Consider the following 23,370-nt stretch of genomic DNA (forward strand, 5'->3'; position numbering starts at 1 on the left):
AACTGATGAAATGGTAGTTGAAGATGTTGCGAATGAATAATCGCTGTATGAATTCAGGCGTTTAGTGGTATCAAAGTCTGCCTAAAAGATCTCTGGATTCACGAAGAATTTTGGCAAAAAGAGATATGTTAGAAAATGCTTTTATGTTTTTATTAGCAGTGGATTGACTTCGACTAACGATTAAACCATTACATTATTTTACTATTATTAAATAGTACCTATTGTATTAGTTTCGTTTGATTCATAAAAATATTTCAAAAGGGTATTTTCCATTTTGTAAAATTACTCTGTATAATTTAATGGTATAATACAAAAGTTACTTTGGGTAAAGATATCCCCACCTTTCATAATGTCAGTGTAAAGTTTTTGATTGCAATACTAATTTCCGTGTTGAATGAATGAGTGATCGTTAGAAAATTCTTGGGTAGATATCTATTATAATACTATATTTTTTTTGGATACAAATTGACGGATATTATTATATATTAATATATATTACTAATATGATGTATATTACTGATATGATATATATTACTAAATTAAAATAAAATACATATTTTAGAGCCCGTATGTTCCAGCTTGCTGCATGCAACGTGATTGGCCGATGTCCAACTGCAAGCTAAATACATCTCGTTCCTGCTTCTTGGCTCGTTTCGCTCTGATTGGCCGTAAGGATGTTCAGTTTGCATTCAAGAACAAATCATTCCAAAACTTTCCCGGTAAAAATACACCAAATATCTATTGCATCTGAGAATTTTTCACATCTTTCAATAAACTACGAACATGGTTCGAATAAGCTTGAAAACTTTCAGAAACAAATATTTATTCTAATAACTTATTATAAGTAAAACAATATATTGAATATTAAAAACAAACTATTTATTACAGCAGCTATACAAGTAAACTGACCAAATACCAATGACTGGTAAAACAGGTGAGTTCCGTTTAACTGATCACTTGAGATAGCGGTTAAGCATATAAATTCAAAGAGATACTTTCATGGCCCCCACATCCTGAAACGGGCCCCAGGCCAGGACATTTGGGAGGCCTCCATACCCTATCCCCAAGATTAGGGGCAGTGTAATTCTCTACATAATGTTCCCCAGAAATGCATAACCCTAGGTTTCCGCGAGGTAAAATTAAGGGTATTCCATGTATTTTTAACGATTTTTTGTATTTTAAAATACATCCATTTAAATTATAGAGTTGTCTGCGTTCGTCATCATATCAAGCACTGATCGCGATCCCGTTTTGTGGTAGCCAAGTAACATGTGACACTTCGCCATTTGGGATAGATAGCCATTTTTATTAGTCAGAAAACAGACTAAAAATAATTATAAATATCTTTTAATTATACAATCATCATATCACATAAACTACATCGCATTGCCACATTTTTTTTTTACTATTACAACACATTTTTGGTGTGTGTATGTCTTCAACTGCTCGACCCACCGCACCGAGCCCCCCCCTAAGCCGGACCCCCAGGCTAAAGTCCTATAAGCCCCCCCCCCCCTTGTGGGGGCCATGGGTACTATAGTTGCTGTTTTGGGTAGTCTTGATGTATCCAGGGGGCTGGAGGAGATATTTCATATAGGTAAATATTAGTTTATATTATATATATCATTCAATTTTACAAATTTTCTCATTGTTATTTGGTTTTACTGATTTAATATTTACCTTTTAATTAATTCCCATGTAATTCTCTATTAATTGATTTTAATAAACATGATCTTACTTATATTATCGTGATAATATAATTATTCCTTCTTAATTTTTTATATAAATAAAATTGTTTATTATGAATAAAAACAATTGTAAAACTATGTTGTATTATTATATATATACTATATTATATTATGATATCAAAAGTGCTAATTCAAAATGACATTTTGGCGAAAAATAGTTAGATACCTAACGTAACAAAAACTTTTTTGAATAGGCGTTTATGATAATATGCAAAATACGTAATTATTATTGAATTTTTTATGAAAATTGTACCCCTGCTCCGATTTTTTGGCTTAACGCCCTCTATATTATAGACTTGTTGAAGTATTTGGTGTGATTTATACCTTTTGGATGGCGTTGCGACTCAATTCAAGCATTGATATTTTCCAGCCATCGCGGTCTTCTGTGACCCAAATCTAATGTTTAATTTTATGATAAATGCTGGAATATCTCATTGTATGACGAAAATGTAAAATAATATGTCAATTAATAAAAAATACAGACAAAGCATTAGGAATCTATAATGTTATGTATTAAAAAACGGTTAATTCAGAAACTAATTCATTCTTAAAATATACTAAAAAAGGATAGAGGAAGGTAGAGTAAAGAAAACACTCATTTTTTGGATTTGATCAGAAATGTTAATTATGAAAGTGATATGCGAATGGTAGTTAAATACCTGTAATATAAGATAATACAACGAACAATTTCATTGTTTATTAGTAAAAAAATACAGTTTCATGGAAACATCGTTTACTGAAGTGATACATAATAGTGATTTATGATGACTTACGTATTTATGCCTACAATGACTAAACGATGATGTGTCAGGCTTATAATCTCACAGGTCCCGGGTTTGAATCCTGGGTCTGGCAAAAAAACACATATTGTTTTTCAACGTGTGTTTGGAACCAAATGAAGGACATAATAGGTTGAGTAAGTGGCTATTTTCATTGGCAGTCAGTTTCAGTGGCATTTCTTGTAAAAACAAACATCTGTTAGAGTATATGTTTTACAGCTTTGCACTTTTTTTGCACTTATTACTATACTGATACGCCTCTTTGCCTGATTACCTCATGTATAGTTAGATCAAATGATTTTCACCTGTATTAATATATTATGTTTTAATAAATAAATACGTAGATAATATAATATGTAAAAAAAATATTTTTAGAGAAATATATTACATCGTTTTCACCCTAGAGCCGGAGTGAAAAGTTATGAAACGTTACTCTAACTCTAACACAATCGCCACTCTGTTGAAGGCCATCTGATTTTTTAAGGGTCAAACATGGTTTAAAAAAATATTAAAATATTTTTTGATTCAATCTTCTAAATGTATCGAGTCATAATGTCTACATATTATATGCAATCGGTTTAGCGAAAGAACACGAAAAAATAGTAAAAACAACGTGGAAAGTTCCATATTGAAAATAATGCCACGAAGACGACTGATGTACTTGCAGGAATCAGAAGGGACGCGGACTACACTACCCAGCCGAAAGTGGACAGAGAAGTAGGAATACGTTCGATCAACCCACCCGTCTTGCGTCACGCGATGTTAATAAATATACTGTGTTAACAAAATTGTGACACCACTGCGTTACGGCTTTTCAAGGCAGACCCTGCCAAAAACATATTATTCCACATTAAAGTGCAAAAACTTACGGTTTGGTATAGCCCAACCTTTAATGACATATTTCAATAATTATATATTCCTGTTACTAGCGGCGAATGTTTTTTTTATGTAAATGGCGTAATTGATTAATTATTTAAAAATGGGCTTTAAAACAGTTCAAACCAGTCACACACAAAAAAAAATTAAATTCTACCAGAATTCTAGCAGAATGCGCATTTTTCACAGTTTTAAATATCACACAAAGCGTAACTAAATCCCTGTGACTGACATAAAACGGAACTCAAAATACAAAAAATAAACCACACTCGGGAAGCGATACATTGATATTTTTACTATGAATCTACATATGTACGGTAGCTTTCATTTAATTTTTACCGTGGGCATCAGTCTTTGTGCTTTGAGCTTACAAGTCTGTAAACCTACAACTTTCTATTACTGGGTATCTCTTATCGTGTGCTATTAAAATAATTTAAATTATTACGAAGAAAAATCGTTTGCTTCAGTCTTAAAGATCGTTTTCTCTCTAAGAAGCCTTTTATTCAATTTAGATGCTATATCACTATATTATTCTAGATTGCGCAAGACAGTTAACTGTTTTTATTTCACTAACAAAGAATGTAAAACTTGAACAATCTCATATTGTGTATAAGCAGTAAGAAAACTTAGTTTAAAGACAAAATAAGAACGCTGTTTGTCTTCAATGAAAATTTTTATGTCTCGCCGTTGAATAAGTCAACAAAAGTTTTAAAATAGTTCTCAACATTCTTCCCAAACCATAACAATGTAAAAATACGCTGTTTGGTAAAATATAAACACAATTTGTTTTATGTAGCCAAACATAAAAGGCGGCCGTATTTTTTTTGATACTTACATCTTATAACCTATAAAATTTACTGCTTTTTTGACGTTAAAACCAACAAATAAAAAAATAATTTCAATATCTATTTAATAATATAATATTTTTAAAGTAATGTACCGGTTGTTTTAGGAAACCGTTCGTTTGTTCTAGAAAAATCGATTTATACGTTAAAATACAAACATTTATTCATTCATTTTATCACCTTCCAAAGAACTTTAAAAAACTGCACTTTAATGTTTAAAATATTTATAAAATACGATAAAAATATGATTTCGAAAAACGAATATTTTACACAGCTTTTTATTATTTGTCTCATCAATTTCTTTAAGCGTCAATCACATTGAGCTTCTTTACGAGCTGTTTGTTGGCGAATTTATAATCTGCCTGTAAAGTCGCCCAGTGTAATCATCGAACAAGCTAACAAGCAGGTTGTAAACACTCTACCGAGAAAATTTGAAAGCCGGTCAACTTTACACGCTACACCCCGGCGTGTGGGCCTACTGCGTCTGCGCAGTAGAGCGCAGTAGCAACCTCCCGGTAAAAAAACGAACTACGTTCTGTCAAAATAGTCGCTGGCTTGTGGCTTCTCAGCGAATGGAAAGTTTTGTGTGTAATCATCAAATCGTAGTAGCTGAATCGTCCGCTTTTAAATTCGCCAACAAACAGCTCCTAAAGTAGCTCAATGTTATTGACGCTTTAGATGCGTGTTGATTATATTAATTGAAAGTTATAAATAAAACGTATTAAACTGCTGTTCACTTAGAGAGGCACAATGATCACCCTTATATTGTTATTATTTCAATTAATATAATATTATTGTGCGACCAAAGATACAAAATGCGTCAAGTTTTATTCTTTTCTTATAGCCTGTACACACATTTCACATTATGGTGAAATTTGGTAATCGAGATGACTGGTCTTTACCATTGGCTATTTTTTTTTTATTATTATTCAGTTCGAAGCTTTTTTCTCTTTTATTCATGCCAGTATCCTATTTCTTCCTACAGATATGTGCTATAAAGTGCTAATTCACTGTTATGGATACTTACTCTGAAAGTAGCTAAACTGATCCCTAAAACCAGATTCTGCGTTCAAATACGCACATGAAAGTAAAAGTAGGTGTAGAAAATCAGGAAGTACTGTCAGAAAACTGGACAGGCTATATCTAGAAATACAAATGGTCCTTGTTGGGAATCCAGGAGGAAAGACTAGGAAACGCTGGGAGAATATGGTTAAGAGCGTACATAAGTGAAACGGCAAATAATTTTCAACTGTACGTAGAACGAAATTACGGCCGCGTTGTCATTTGGAGAGCGATAGTCGAGGCGTCTGCACGTCGATTCGTTTTGTCATGGGGTCGGATGAAAATATTCTTAAATCGTGTAAAGATGACTAAAAAACTTTACGTATGTACTGAACATGTCAATGAATATACTATTATTGTTACGAATATAATAATAAACATAACATAAAAAGGACGCATGTTGAACTTTTATGAAAAATTATATTTCGTTTGGCTTCCGTCATTTGCACCCGCGACCCGCATTCCGCGCATCACCTAGACCATGCCTCAGCTGAGGTATAGCCTTAAGAGTGACGCAAGGGTCCTGCTTAATATCGATGACTGGAAAGGTTCCACAGAAGTTTATGCCAGCCAGAGAAAGACGGTGAAGTTTTGAATAGGTTCTCGTAAAAAAATATTTTACGATACCTCTTCGTGAGGCTGGCATGATCTAAGTATATCAATCAGATTATAGATTAAATGTAAAATAAAATAATAATATACCCAGAAGAAAACGTAGATTTTTTATTTGATTTTCGTTATCGTATAAGAGAAAAATTCGTACGTCCTTTTTACGTTTGTTTGTCAGGTAAGTACAATATTGTTTATACATGACATGTAGTTTATTTCAAGAATTTAATACTATTTTCAATTAAACCGTTTGTGAGAGCGGTCATGTCATTCACGATAAACCTATACCAACCTGTCATTTATGTCACATGCGGTATCTATTTCCGGCCGGATATTACAAGCAAAATCGGAGGCTACTAAATCCTGAATCTTTGATATTAACTCCGAGTGACATAGGTGAATAGTCTACCTACCTAACAAGACAAGAAAAGAAGCTTAAATATAATTCAATTGTTGGATATATTGTATGTAAAACTAATTTAAAATTCCCGCATGACTATTACTATTGCGAAACATTTTTGTAAGAGATCTAGGTACATATATTTTTTAAAAAGCTTCAGAAAAACTCTCTTCTTTATTTTGACATGTTCAATCATAATAAGATCATATATGGGCCTCCACGGAGTGGAGGTTTGTATTAATAGATTTTTGATTTTTACGAGAAATTGATGTTAGCCATTTGCTCAACCAATTAGGCCCATACTCTGAATCCATCCATACTGAAATTGAAAAACAATATGTGTATTTGCCAGACACAGGATTTAAATCTGGGATCCATGACATCATAAACCGACGCGTAAGCCGCTCGGCCATCGGGGGCGGAACATATTGGTTGTTAATTTAAGTGGACTGTATGGATGGGTGGGTAGTTATAAAGCAGTATGTGCTCAAGGGCACTAACCTTGATGTTCCTTATGAATGATTAGAATCTGACTATATGCACTGGTTTGAACGTGGTAGGGAATGGCATGAGAAGAAGTATTATACTTAACGTTGTGACATTTAATTAATATAATTACCTCCATGTAGGTACAACGCGATACATTTTGACATTTAATACTAAAACTTCAACGTGGCATAGATACAAATTTGTTGTTTATTGTCGTTTAATGGAAAACAGTATTCTGATAGCACGTTCGTTAGATATTACAACCTTGGGAGCTTTGGGGTAGCTAACTAAACCATATTCTAAGAAGCTTTTGTAACGTTCGAGGAAATCATAATATTGTAGAAAATATATTGCCTGTACCTAGAAAGCTTTAATATCTAGGCAAACTCGGATAAACTTTCACGCGTGTTTACAATAATAATATCAGGTACATATTTCATTAAAACTATGAGGTTATTTATATTCATGAAAATTGTATTTTTAAGGGTTTTTAAAATTTGTATTTAGAAACACTTCTATTTTTATTCTAAATTACGTTTATTAATTGCATAGATTTGCATTAATGCATTGATACATAAGGATTTGTAAATATTTATTTTAAATCTTGTCTTCTTAAATTTTTAATCTATCCTTGAATAAAAATAATTGAATTAAATTTTCTGAAAAACGTGGAAGTACGACAAAACTCAAATATCATGCAAATCTGAAGACTTCTAGGAATCGAAGCTAGTAAAGCTTCAATTACATTGAGCTTCTTTACGAGCTGTTTATAGGCGAATTTATAATCTGCCTGTAAAGTCGCCCAGTGTAATCATCGAACATGTTAGCTTGTTCGATGATTACACTATGCGACTTTACAGGCAGATTATAAATTCGCCAACAAACAGCTCGTAAAGAAGCTCAATGTAATTGACGCTAAAATGACAGTTGATTATAAATTACAAGGTTATCATTATTATTGGAATAAGCGATATCGTCGATGTGTATTTATTTGAAAATATAGACATGAGTTGCACTTGAGACGGTAGCTTCATGGGTGTTTTTGAATCTGTTACCAAATATTTATTACCATATTATATAATATTATCACAACTACATCATAATGTATTCTTTTTGTTATGAGTAATACATAAAATGCTCCATATTATATTGGTATATCTGCAATAGTGTACATTTTTTTGTAGGAATTACGCCTCATTTTGAATTAAAATACTTAGTCAACAAGATTAATTTTACATAAAATTCTATTTAGATACGTAGTAAAGTTGTCAACAGTTGATTAGTAATATACTCCCCCGCTAAGCATAGAGGCAGTGTTTTTGGCTGTCATTTCACTTAAACTAAAAACACTGTCTTTTTACTTAGCATGGAAGTATAGATTGTATATTATATACGTAGTTGTTTTCTCTTTGCATTTATTGAATTATTTATATGATAAAACTACTATTTTAAATTTAATAAAGGTAGGTATATTATATTAATCATAAATATCATTCCGCGTGGCAAAACCGAACTTTTAATACAGTGCCATAATTTATTAGGCAATTCAAATGGAAAGCATTTTTTTTACAAATGCTTTAGCTATTAATCTTTTCAAAAAGTCTAGAAGTTTATATTTCCATTGCTATAATAAATTCACCTCATACCAATGTTTAACATTACACAGTTAAGGTCCACTACGTCATCTACGTACTGATTATTTTTTTTTCAACCATCAAGTCGAATACAGCTTTAAGCTCTAAATATTATAACGAAGCTTATTCTTTTCTCGTATAATTTTTAGATTTTAAAAGCATAATAATATTCAATGAAAGCTGTGCACAGTGTTGCCATCTTTACTTTAGAAAAATGTAGTGGATAAACTTAGTGAATGGAAAAAAATATTAGATTTGCTTAAAATATAAAAAAAATTGCGAGAATTTAGCATTTTAAAACAATAAGTCATAATTATTATTTTCATATTACCTAAGATTACGTAGATTAACGCCATATTATGCTAGATGCGTACTTCTCAAGCTTGTTAAAGTTTGTAAAATATATCTTGATGCCAAAAAAATATGTTTTAGAAAAGAACGTTTAAAATACTGGTTTCCAACAGTTGGATCGTTATCCCCAATGAGGTCTCTGAATTGTTGTGAATTCAAAATATATAAATATAGTACAATTTTATATTAATATTAGTTTTTATGTGCTTTTATCAACTTTCTCAGTATATTCTAATCTAAATCAATGAGCATGTCAGCTAGGTAAAGGTGTAGTAGATAAATGAATTTCTCTGAGGTGATTGCAAAGAAACAGTGACAAGGGGATACTGACAAAACCGCCCAAACCAAAACCGCCCGAAAATTGCCGCCAAAATAAATTAGAAATGAGACAATTTTTATTTTTTCATAAATACATATGGATACGCAAATAAAAAAACATATATATATATAAAGATAATAATAAAAATTAAGGTGTACAAAAGTACATATTCTAGGTATTCCATTAGGGAACCCAGTGTTAAAAGCTAATGATTTTAAGTTATTACTCTACTAACATCTGCAATGGATTAAATCTCAAATTATATTGATTATAGTAAGTATGTAAATTTCTAGCGATACGCAATTCGACAAACCAAAAAATCACTTGTTTTATATTTTTTTATTTTTTGCGGGCGGTTTTATCTAGGCGGATTTGTCTGGGCGGTATTGACTATCAATGGTACGGGTGGATTTGGTTTGGCGGCAATGTCTGGGCGGCAATGTCCGGGCGGTTTTCCCAGGGTGCCAGTGACAAGGGATCATAATCTGCGTATGTTAAAAGCGTCTTTTCACGCTGTCGCTTGATGCTACATTATGACGTGTTTGGTGTCCTGGCGTCAATTTTATTTTCTGTCTTACACACGAGATTTCAAATTATCTACAGTAATATTGGTCGGTTCATCGTCTTGTACTTCAGTATTTTTGTACGATAGAAGAAGAGATACTTTGGTTGATTTTGTTGTATTAAAATTGTACTATATTGAGTTTTATTTCAATAAATATATTTTTTGTTCCCAGTTGTTTTTAGTTCAAAGGTTTTATAAGCACATTTAATTAAAAACTGCCAATTATGTATCTTTTGGGTTGGGTACTAAATTTTTAATAATATATTGACATATTTTACACATTATTAAGTAAATTTATCTTCATTCCTATATTTCAGATAATTTATTAGGTATTCAGTTTAATTTTTATATTTTCATATGATATTATACCTGCGTAATATTTGTTACTTGTAATTTACTATTATTAAAACAAAAATAAGTAAAATCAGTTGCGGCGATCATGTTATTTGGAAGTATCAACATATATTTCCCATTTGGGAAATTCGGTCTACAACATTTCAGCTTTCCAATTTAATTTTAGCAATCTTATCGGTTTTTGGGTCTATCTTTACTCGGGTATTCTATATTCAGACACCAGTAACTCCGATGTTCCGTTATCAGTATCTTTTCAATTCCGATACGTAAACAAGTTTAAATTAACTTTTCAATTAATTGATAACACAACGGTCGGTGGGCAAAGCCTACTTGAATATCGTATGATATTACCTGAGTAAAATTATTAATATTTCTATTGCTATTTTGAAGATAACAATAAAACTAATTATATTTGAAGGATATTTTTAAAAAATTAACAATTAAAATAAAACAGGGTATTATGTCATATTTATTTCACATAATTTAACAACGATTTGACGGCTTAATCTATTACAATGGGTTTGGGTCTAAATCCCGAATGGCCGAAATCCCGAATGCCTAAATCCCGAAAGCCGAAATCCCGAAGACCGTAATCCTGAATACCGAAATCCCGAACGCTGAAATCCCGAATGGCCGGAATCCCGAAGGCCGAAATCCTGAAAGAAAAAAAGTATCTCTGATTTCGGCCTTCGGGATTCCGGCCATTCGGGATTTCTGCCATTCGGGATTTCAGCATTCGGGATTTCGTCATTCGGGATTTCGGCCTTCGGGATTTCGTCCGGCACCCTATTACAATATAGCACTCGCAACAGTCGTAACTGATACAAAATATATATTCATACAGTCATGACCCCCATAAGGTTGGGGCTGACAAGGCTTTAGCCTGGGGGCCCGGCGTGGCAGATCAACCAGATAAGTGAGATAAATACACAAATTTCCTCTAGTAGTAAAAAAAGGTGTAAATATTTTTAAATATGTGATTGTGGAATGCAATTTTTGATTACTGTGTGTCAATACCACTAATTTTATTCCATATCTGATAACTAACCATAATTCAAGTGAACGTGTTAAAAATACAAAAAATCGTTAAAAAAATACACCATTACACCATACACACATCCAACACCATTTGGAAAACGCTACTGTAGAGTATCACACTGCCTTTAAGCTTAGTGATAGGTAGGGGCCCCCTTCAAAGTTTCTGACCTGAGGGCCCGCATCAGGGTGTGGGGCCATGCTTACAGCTATTCATATTAACAAATTTAAAGATAAAAATATACGTAAGTAATGAAAACAAAAAAAAAAATAAGAAAATTTTCAGTTAAAAAATAATTCTGTTAATAAATTTATCTAATTTGATATAAAATTTATTATGTGGTATGTGGCTATATAAAATGATTAAATTAAAATAAACAAATTGAATTGTTTCTATATTTTATAATTAAAAAAAAATAGTGACTAGATATTCGTATATTATTTATTGAAAGCATAACTTTGGTTGTAATGTCTTTGTAAATAAATAAGATTTTGGGTTATGGAGAGGAATTATTTAAAAAAACATTAATGATAAGTAATTCATTTTTCCAATTCTTAATTGTTACCGAAAATATAGATGCCTTTTTTAATGGCCCACATGCTCCACGTAGGTCAAAATGGAGTTTTATGGTATTTTCTGAGCATAAGCCTGGACATTCCTTAAACGTTGTAGATAATCTATTTATATAAGTTTGAAGCCTTATTATCCTTTATATTTATTTTAAACATTTGATGACTGCATAAAGTATTTTTATTACATAAAATATTATTCTTTTAAACCTCTCGATCTAATGTTTTAGAATATAGTCATATTTCAGTACATCCATGTGCAGTGTTAGGATTTTTTGGATTTATTAATTTTTAAACGCATTTATAAAACCATTAGTAAAATTAATGTTAAAATTGTATAGTGAAATATTTACGATACAAAATGATATTTATAATCTCTGTGATCCCAAATTTGAGAAGCATTATGCATATTATTATTCAAAAAATGGGCACGATTAACACATTTGAAAATAATTCTAAAGATAATGATTATAAGCTATGTTTTTGACCATTCAAATGTGATAAAACACCTTTTTTTTCCTTGTTCGGTACATGTTCAAACACGCGCGTTAACATGATCTTACTACTAAGTTCCCTTGCGTAATTCTTACTTGCTTATTACGGTGTTGAGATTTGTACCACAAAATGAAGGAAATCGAGAAAGATTGATACCTTTGAGATGGCGAAAACAAAGATAGAGGTCTCCAGAGAGTTTTTGGTCACGTGGCAAGAAGAGAAAAAAATATATAAAGGCTCGTCGTCTGTGGAAACATCGAGGGTTCATGCCAAAGAAGAAGAAGGCCCAAGTGAAGGATGCTATCAAAGCGGTTGAAGAGAGAATAAGAAGAACAATAACTACAGTAGTTAGTATGGAAAATAGGGGTACACAGAGAATCTGGTGAAAGGTAAAAGCGGATGAAAACATTCCGAGGCTGGACAATAATTAAAAGAGTTGAGGAAATATTGGTTTTCGAAAGTAACCACTAAGGGGGACTTTTATTATTATTACTTACAACCAGAATGACGTAACATGAAATTTGGATAAAATGACATTTGACTCGTTTTTATCACTTTTATTTAGTGCTAGAATGATGAATCAGTATTCATAGTAAAACCATGACGTTATGGTATCTCCCTTTATAAAGAAAATTTAATACCATTTGAGTGCTAAAATGCCACATTATGCCATACGTCTATATCGATTTAAAATTAAAAAGAGATAATAAGCACCAAAATGACATAAAAGATAACTGAAAAAAAATCTGAGAAAATTTATACCCACTCAATCACTTAGGCAAAAATAAGCTTTGCAAACCTAGGAACAGATCAATTAGCGACTAAACTTTTCGGGATAATTAATTTTTATCTTTTTTCGAAGTGCGCCTAACTAAAAAGAGTCGATTAAATTGTTCTCGGAATCATTTATACGAACGGCATTTGAAAATTCAAAAAGTTTAATCCTTCGTAAACTTTTTTAGATAAGCTTAATCTGAAAACTTGCGAGGCTGCAGTTCGGATAATTTTAAAGGAAAGCTTTTAGGGATTAATTGAAAAAATACGAAATCTGAATTATTATGGGATACATTTAAGATAACGGATTAACTGGGCACCCTTTTATTACAATATTATATATAATTTTAGTACCTTAATGTAGCCCATTGTTAAGTTTTCATGGAAAGTTTTTTACATAATATACAAAACAAACAGTACTCGATCCACTTGAGATCGCTTTCGCCTGCTAAAATTAAAAATAAACTTTTTAGTTGAAGATGGATTACGTTCATTTAAAAAAAATATATTTAAAAACGCAATTTCATTTTTCTTATTATTATTTTAACATTTCAACCTTTTCAATGCATCACAATATATTTTTAACACGTTTTTCTCAAATTTATAGGTTATCTATAATTAATGAATTTTGCACAAGAGTCATTGAACATACATAGTTCGACATCAGAAGCAAGAAATATTAAAAATATATATTATTATCTAAGTACTTAGCGGGACTTAAACCTGCATTTATTATATTCCGGTCAATATATTATTATTTTACCAAATAACCCATCTGCTCCATACATACTTACGCCGAAATTAATTGAAATCCTTGCATAGGAGGTGTTTCGTCAATATTGGCGATCTGTGATTAAGATCTGTCATGATTTTGAATCTGGTCATTAATAATAAGTACTCACATTAATTATTCCAAGGCGGCGATAGGTTATATATTGAAATTAAATTGATTTTTGTAGCATGTTTCTTCTTTCTTCTTTGGCCATATCCGCCCCTTAATTGGAGCATATGGACACTACGCGGCGCCTCCAAGAATCCCTGTCGCTCGTCAGTCTTCTTGCTTCGTTCCAGGCCAAACCAGCATCCCATAGCTCCGCCGTATACACTCTATAGATAGTATTTAGCGGCCTTCCGGGACGCCGAAATTCAGTCGGCTTGAAGAACAGGCAAGCTAGGTTGAGGTTCTCTTCTGGCATCCGCTGCATGTGGCCGAGCCAGGTCCAACGTCCTCTTCACTATCAGCGTGATGAGAGGCTGCTTGGTGCGTTCTCTTATCTCTTCGTTGCTCCTAAAGTTATACCACCCGCACACCCAGTATCCGTTGCAAACATCTGTTTTAGAAGCTCAGCTCATAGCATGGCATGATTACTGATAATGAATTAATAAGTCCCACGTACCCAAAAGTGTGCCTAGCCGATTTATAAAACTCTTGTTACCGAAGTACCTACGTAAAGCCGAAGTAAAAATGCCAAAGTTTTCAATTGCAATTAGGACGTGACTTGCAAGTTTCTCTTATCGTTTTATACACACAACATTTTCCTTTATGCAATAAGCCCCGTCGCTACAACGCAATACACTTCTTGAATTTAAATCAAAATTATGTTTTAAAAATACGACGCTAGAAAGAATTTGCATTTTCAATACTAGATCTTTTCCTACATAATATTTACGTGGGCACTTACGACATAGTACAGCATGCATATTGCATGACAATTTTATTATCGTTCAGTGTAGTATAAATATACCTAATACTTACCGCCCATTATCTCCTCAGCTCCTTCCGGTTCTGCCTCCCTTCCATTCGTGTAGGCTACATAGAAATTGAATATCTTTTTTTTTTAATTCTTAATTAACTATATGTATCATTTCTTTTTAATGCGGTAATAATAAGGTGGATCTGTTATTTTAATAATATTTTAGGAGTCAGTATTAAGGACTATGTTATTATTTTCCTTTATTTATCTCTTTCATTTTTTTAATGGAGAGAAAAAGATATTTTTGGAGGTTGTTGGAAGTAAATTTCATCATTATGTTGTCTTCACAGAGATGCGAGAGCGCATCGCTCCTAGTACTGTATTGGGCAGTCGTTAATGACATGCCACACTGTTTGAGAAGTGTTGCCATCACATGGATAGCAGTCATCGTCCCTCGGTTTTAATCTGTTTAGATAGATCATTTATCAGATATATTATACCAACGGTAGGTAGTAATGGCTAGGGAATATTTGAATCAGCTGGAAAATCTCAAAATTAATATGTTCTGCCGCCATACGAGTAAATGAATGAATCAGCGATAACTCGCAACCGGGTCTTCATGAAATACGGAAATAAAACCTAGACATGAAGCGCCTAGTTTCAAAAGCCCCTAAAACGATTTTAGGAAGTTCTGAGAAAAATGAAAAAAACTATTTTAGGTAGTTTTGAAAAAAGTGAGATAAAATCATATCTATTGAGTGAACTTTATGTATTTGTTTTTTAATTCGTTACATTCTAATGTGTATTTTGGCTTTTCATTTTAGGGGTATTTGAAAAGCACACCCAACCATTTTAGCACGTTTTGAAATGTACCCTAATTTTTGATCACACATATTGACGGTTTTTGACGTTTTTTAAAGTTCAATCTTTGGCCATCATATAGGTCACAAAAATATCCATTTAAATACATATCTAACTCAAAAATTTCCAAAAACCGTTTTAGGGGTTTTTGAAACTAGGCGCTTCACATATTAATTGGGTCTAGTAGAAAGCACCTTCACTTACGCCAGCGTTTCTTAACCGATCTTTTCTTCCAGAAGGGGATCCGCCGATCAAAACCTCACTACTATTCTGTTAATGAACTTTACAATTTCATTCTTTTTTTGCTTCTTGCATTATGATCCTATTAATGTGAACCTTAGCTTTGGATAAGCTTTGAGGGCTCATCAAAGTTGGGTGTTATATTAGACAGGCTGCATCTTAGGTTTTCTTCTGGCTACAGTCTATTTCGAAATTTGGATTTCATTACACTCAAAGCTGAAAATCCTGATTTGCACATGTATGTTGTTGCAAAGTGCAGAAATACTTTCAGTCCTTCGTTTACAATAATTAATGGCTTTTAATTTTTTGAAGTTATACCTCTCTTGGCGTATTTGGGAAATCAGATCAGTGTATTTTTGGCGTGTGACACGTAACACATAATTTATTTTTTCACACGAGAAAAAACGCACTTGATTAGATTCGAACCACCGATTGTTCGGTTATCAGCCTAACGCACTACTGTTACGCCACAGATGCGCCACAGTATGATACTGCAATCGTGACGATTATACAGTATAATATTATAGTTTAGAATTGTCCCGTTGCCCAGGCAGCGAATTTATTATTGTCGGCCATTTGCAATTCCTTACGTAAACAAACTATTAAACGTCAGAGTGGCAGTTGGCACTTTAAAAATAAAAACAACGAGAAACCATTATATAATTTAGTACTATAAGTTAAAGTGTATAGAAATAAACCAACGGCGTTCCAATAAGCGGTCCTTTTTCTTGAGTGTGTAATTCAACAAGATAATTAAGAGCTAGTCGAAGAATCTAGGTTATCACAAGTTTTGTTACGCCAAAGAAGTATAACTTGCGTACATAAGTACACACACCGATTTTTTTTAATTTCAACCAAATGTACACAAAGACGCGGAACTTTCGCTAAAAGTGTAGCGAAATATTTTGTTATCTTATATTTCAATAAATTGCTCTTCTAGTTTATTAATTCTAACAACAAATTCTAACAAATTCTTCATGCAAGTCATTTACATCAAAATGAACTGGTGTTCGTACTCATGTATATTCTAAATAATCTCATTAGGGAATATGTCGGTCATTTTTTTTCCTTTCAAATTGTTTTATTGAGAATATATTGCGACCCACTAAATATAACCAATCGATCCAATTTTAGGTCGCGACCCATACGTTAAGAAACGCTGACTTAGGCGTTCCATTACAATGAATATTATTTAGTCAATGGCTTTATATGCCTATGAAATTCAGTACCACACTTGACTGAGAATGGTTGTATGTAGGGATCCCGGGATCCCGAACTATTTTCGATACCTATGAATCCCGGGATTGGTAAACATAATCCCGAAACTTTTGGGATTGATTTTTTTATCAATTTTTTATGGAATATAAAATAAAAACGAAAATATAATAGAAAAAATACTTTTAATAACACATAACTACATTAGAAATAAACTGGATTTGAATAAAGTTTGATGATTTCCATGTGTTGCCAATTCATTTTATTTTTTCACATAAATTAATAAAAAATGAGAAAGAATGGAAAAAACAATGCTTCGCACTTTTAACAAAGTGATTCCGCCATGATCTCATACGTTTTACGACAGTTTCATATTTGGCTGACTATTTAGATTTAATAAGCGGAAAGGCCATAAATCATTATTTTACTTTACTATTTTAAATATACTATTATAAATTTAATTATACTAGATTTATTTTTGACCGATTTTATCAATGTTTTTTTGGATAAGTATATAAAAATTTAATATTAACTATCGAAAAAATGCCAATTCCGGGATCAAAAATTTTGCTCGGGATTGGATTCCCTAGTTATATGTAGGCGCACACCTTCTTCCCACACCTCATCTCACCACTCTACCACTATTATCTGACCACTTTATCTACTCGTGAAAAAGTGTGCCAGTCTTATCTTTAACTTTTAGGTTTCAATAATATTAGTCGACTATTTATAAAAAAAAACTGTATTTCTGTATCATGGAAATAGTCAATGGATGATCAAACGATAAATATTTTCAAATCACCGACAGATACTTCAACTTCATTATAAGGTACCTACCTATAATTTTATTTTGACTGTGTAGCTATCAATGGAACGAGAAATATCTTAAGAATAACTTCTTTTGTAAGGATAATAACGCGACGTTTTTTTCTTTTCTTTTACAAATATCGAACAATGGAGAATCGAAAAAATGCATTTCTTTGTCAAAATATTCGGAGAGATTTACTTATTATTTCAAACAAGTTCTTTTGTGATGGGTTTTACCTATGTGCGTATCAGAAGCCTTCAACAGCCTTCTTCGAGTTCATAAATTACTGTATTATTTTTGTTTCAGGAAAATTATCGTTATTATATAAATATAGTATTTTTTTTCTTCAATGGATAAGTAATCATTATCTCTGCACAGTCTATAGCAGAGGTGGCAAACCCATGGCTCGCGAGATGATTTAGTATGGCACGCGTTTGAAGAAAAAAAAAACCTATAATTACTTATAGGTTATTTATAAATGACAGATCGCATCGTATAAAAATAGCAGAAAAATACTGTTCAACAATAAGCATTACCTTTAATTTAAATATATAGTTGCATAGGTTGGTCTTTAGACTTTATGCGTCAGATATAATATTATCACACTTACCTCATCAGGCGACGGGAGATGCCGTGCCGCGAACCTCTAATTTTGATTGATTTACAATGCTTGAGACCACTAATAATGAGAGAATGCATCGTCTGACCGATGCAATTCTCATGTCAATTTGTACGATAAGAACCAAGATACATTAACAAACAATTTCTTTTCTACCCACAAAAAATGACTGCACCAAATAAGAAACAAAAACTTGGTGAAGCTAGTAGTAGTAATTCTGGCAGACAATTTCAAAATTGGTGGACCGAAATGTTTGACGTAATTGAAAAAAAAAGATTTTTGTTAGTGAAGCTATAAACATGTCTGCTATGTTCTGTGAGTGGTATCTAGAACATCATCATTATTTTAATAGAATTTTTTTAAACTATTTTTCCTCATGAAAAAATGCTCGGCACGTCTGAGAATTGAAAAATAATATTTGGGAAATTTTGGCACGCGTACATAAAAAGGTTCGCCACCCCTGGTCTATAGTGTAGATATTTTATAAACAGACGTTTATTGGATAAAACATCACATTAAAAATACATGTATCTTGTCAGACGCGAGACTCGAACTCGTAACGAGTGGTTTTATAACCGGTTAAGTACTTTACTGCCCATTCCATTGCGAAAAATATTATATAAAACTATTTTTGTGTTGTTACTATTGGTAATTCTGCCATTAGATACCATATAATTATTAAATTGCTGGGCAATCCTTGTTTTAGGTTTCGCTTAAGATAAAGGATTCAAAATATCATCTTTTAAATAAAATTGTTTGATGACCAGAAATTTCGAATAGCTCTTTCAAGCATAGAATTAGATACAAACAGTTGCGTTATCTTAAATAAACGCTAAAACTACCATTGTAATTATTTTGAATACGAATCTACATTAAATTTTCATACGTTTCTATATTTTTAAAACCTTTATTACAAATATTTACATTTGATAATTTTAGTAAAATATTCAAAAGTAGTTAGGGATTGTTATACCGAATAAAAATATCAATACCGGTATTTCTGATTGAATACCGATATTTTTTAAAACATAATATAGAACAAAATTGGATGGCAATAAATACAGATATAAAATTTTCTTTAAAACATAGATATATATGAAAACGAATCTTAGAACCTTAATAATATTCTGTTGACGTTTGAAAATATCTACAAGTGATAAATTATAGAACTGTTGATTTTTACAAATACAAACATTTAACTCGATTTCCATAAAGTAAATGTATCTGCATTCTTTATTACGATTAAACCGGTATTGTAGATATTTAAAACCGGTATTTCGGTATCGATAAATCCTGGAATACCGGTAATTCAAAACCATTACTGTACAAAATTAATAATTTGATAAATGTATCGTAAAGCGAAAAGGTTGAGAAGCACTGCATTATTAGATAAAAAATCAAATCAACTAAAACTGGCATAATTTATATACAAGGAGATAGGAGCGTTAAGCGTGAACCGCAAAATAATATTTTCAAATTTTGATTTCTCAATATTATCATTTTAAGTACTTTATGTCGAGTAAAAGAGTAATATAAAATTGAGAAGCGGGGAAAATATTGACTGAAACATATAAGTAGGCATAAAAAAAATCTCTTCCCATTTCCACCGAGGATCATTTCCGAGTTATAATTCAACGTGACGCGCTTTTTCCTATCGCGCTGAGCATCTCGTCCATCAGCGATGCACACACGATGGTACTTGAAACAGTATAATCTTCTATTCTACGCAAACTCGACGACTCGCGCAGATAGTAGTGAGCAATGGTCAACCTTTAATAGCAATTACACGATCCAGGCACTATTTGATCACCCCGATACTTATAAGGATTATATCATAACATAATACGCTGTGTTGCTAGGTATTAAAAATAATAGTTCTCCAAAAATAAATATAATGAACATTTTTTTTACTCAATGTTAAAGAATTAAATAATTTAGAATTCGATATTTCGATTGCTTTATATTATCATCGTCTAGGGTCCAGTTTTCATAAAATCGGTAAAAGAGGTATTTTACGTGATGAAACCATTTCTTTTATTCAACGAATAATTCCCAAAATTCGAGAATGTAACATTCTATATATTATTGAATATACCTACATAATTTGAAAACACCTCAGATACGGTTTGAGGTATTTTCAAGTTATGCAAGTGCAAGAACGTTTAACTAAAAATTTGGAAAGATCCGGGTGTCGGTTAGTATTAAGGATAATAATTAATGATACCTTAATTTAAAACACTAAAACTGATAATCAACATTAACGTAATTTGATAGGTAAGCATTTCATCTACGAACAACTAGTTAAATTCGTCGTAATTAAGTAGGATGATAGTAGCTTAATTGGTTAAAACACATTGGCGCAGATCCAGTGGTTACAGGTTAAAGTCCGGCCAGGTGACTTTTTTTATTTTTTTTCAAAAAGGAATTTTCTAGTAGTTAGGTACTCGTATAATAAAATTATATTTGAGGTGTTTTTTTTAATTATGTATATTTAATACCTATATAAAAAGTATTGAATTAATATTTTTTATTCGATATAAATACGCACATTATTAAAGAATGTTTAGATTCTCATTGTTGAAAATACAATGTTGAAGATTCACAAAGCTGGTGGCTTCAATTTGGCGAAGTTTTGGAGTAATTTTGATGACGCTGGTGGAAGGGTTTATTTGTGTGAGTCATAGGTAAGCCGATAAATCAATAATTGGGAGAACTATCATCCGGATTGTCAAATTATGTGAGGTTCGGTCTTCACTTAGTCGGCCCTTTTTCTAGGATTTTATAGAATGTTTGCTCTCTGAAGTTTATCATAAATAATTATGTACTTTATATAATTAGATATAATATAATGAAATTAAAATCATAATATTTACAATGATGTATTATAACCATAGAACAAATTAATAATATATATATATAAATGCAAGGTCATTTGATATACACCAAAATTTTAAGACGAATTTCAGTTTTGATTTAATGATGGTTTAGGCCAGGGGTCGGCAAACTCTTGGACCAAAAGAGCCAAATATGAGTATCACAACGGTTAAAAAATTTTTCGAGAGCCATACATATATATTTTTATAAATATGATTTATTTCAGTGAATGTTATTGTTTATTTATCAAGCGAAGAAGATTTTCCGAATAAAACTAACGCAAATATAAGTTTTTTATTGTTGAAATTATAAATATATTTTTTACAGAAAATGTGTAATATACAATTTTGACGCATTCCTTAAAACTAATGTGAACAATGACCTTCCTTGCATTTCTTTGGAGAGTGTCTGTATGTTTGGTGTGTAACTTGTAGTTTTCAATTTTAGGCGCGACTCTAAATTCTCATCGGTTATTTTGCTTCTCTAAATGCTATTTATATTGTTCATGGTTAAAAATGATTGTTCACATACATATTATGTAGACTCGAATATGAGTTCGGAGCTATACCATGTATTAAAAATCAAATTAGGAGCTATATAGCTCTTTTCTTGTTAAATCCACAAAAAAAATCTATTTCAAAAGTGTTAAAAAAATTTAATTTGTCGACTTTTGCAATGGGCGGATTTAAAACGACAATAATTATACCTTTTTTGTAAAAAATGTGAATTTTGGAATTTGGCAAAGAGCCGCACGCCAATACCCAAAGAGCCGCGGTTTGCCGACCCCTGATTTAGGCTATAGAATGCTTGAAATATAATGCATCCGGAATGTCCTAAAATATTTCGGCTGTATGACAATGATATATTCTTTAATACAGGTTTAAGTTTCTTTCATACTTCTATAATATACTCGAGAATTAAAGCTGATTACTTCGGCACACGAAAATGTAACGCACTTTTCATTATTTATGTGTTACCTGATAATAGCCATTTACACTCCAGGTTGTCCAGGGGTTCCAACCCCAGACACCATGTATATTTTTTCCAAGGATTAATTATTCTGAAGCAATCCTTGATATAAAATCACATTTGTCGGCGTTGTATATGAGAATTTTGATTAATATAGCTTCAACGTATATTAAATTTTATTAAAAAAAAACATTCATGGTTTTTCTAGAAAATAAAATGAATATGCCTAAGTTGGCACCCTTCATCAAATTTCTTGAATGAGATTTCCACGAGTGCTCGTTTTATAAGTTTTTTTTAGTTTTTTTATAAATTTATCTTACAATTTACAAAAACATTTTTTTTATTCGAATCGATTAAATAAAACAAAAAATAATGCCTCAGTAAATGAAAATACTCATCACTAAATATTATATCCTAATAGTAATATAGTCCCTTAAGGGTAATAGAAATATTACTGTAGAAAATGTTTAATGTAACTGTTACATAAATCATTGTGTATAATAGTAAATTCTATCACAAAATACCTTTTAAAGCTGTCCAATATCATTTTTATAACATATAACGATAGGTAAAGGATCGTTAAAACTTTGTCGATACTGCATTGAATAGTATTTTGAGTTATAGGTCTATAATTATGAACGATATTGTTAGTGGGAGTAAATAAGCTTTTCAAATAAAAAGATACTTATCACAATTTCATAAGACGGCCTGCCAAAATCGTAAAAATATACTTTTCTTTGAAAATAATTTTTACCTTACCAAGGTATTTATTACCGAAAATAATATGGGGCATATTTGTTTATTTGCAATATTTCTAATAATTTCATTTGGTCATAGTGAATACACTTTACCAATTCTCTATAATAATAAAATGAATAGATAAATACAACTATTATAACTTTTGAAAACAATGAAGCAGACAATTAGTATGTATCGAGATATGAGTTTAAAAAATAATTGTAGGTATCATAAAAAAATCTGGCAACATAACTACCTATACATATTGTAATGACAGTTTATCGCACAGGCAAAATATTTACAAATGTTTCCAAATCTGTCAGCAATACAGGCCTCTAAGTTACAAAAACCACCACCGTTTGAAAATAGATTTCGAGGAAATGCTTTAAAAGTAGATGGCGTGTATGTCAATTTAAAGATTTTTGTTGTATTTGTATGTTTAATATA

This window comes from Rhyacophila brunnea, unplaced genomic scaffold (genome assembly GCF_057557595.1).
Source record: "Rhyacophila brunnea isolate RB1 unplaced genomic scaffold, BYU_Rbru_1.0 scaffold_19, whole genome shotgun sequence".
Taxonomy (NCBI): domain Eukaryota; kingdom Metazoa; phylum Arthropoda; class Insecta; order Trichoptera; family Rhyacophilidae; genus Rhyacophila; species Rhyacophila brunnea.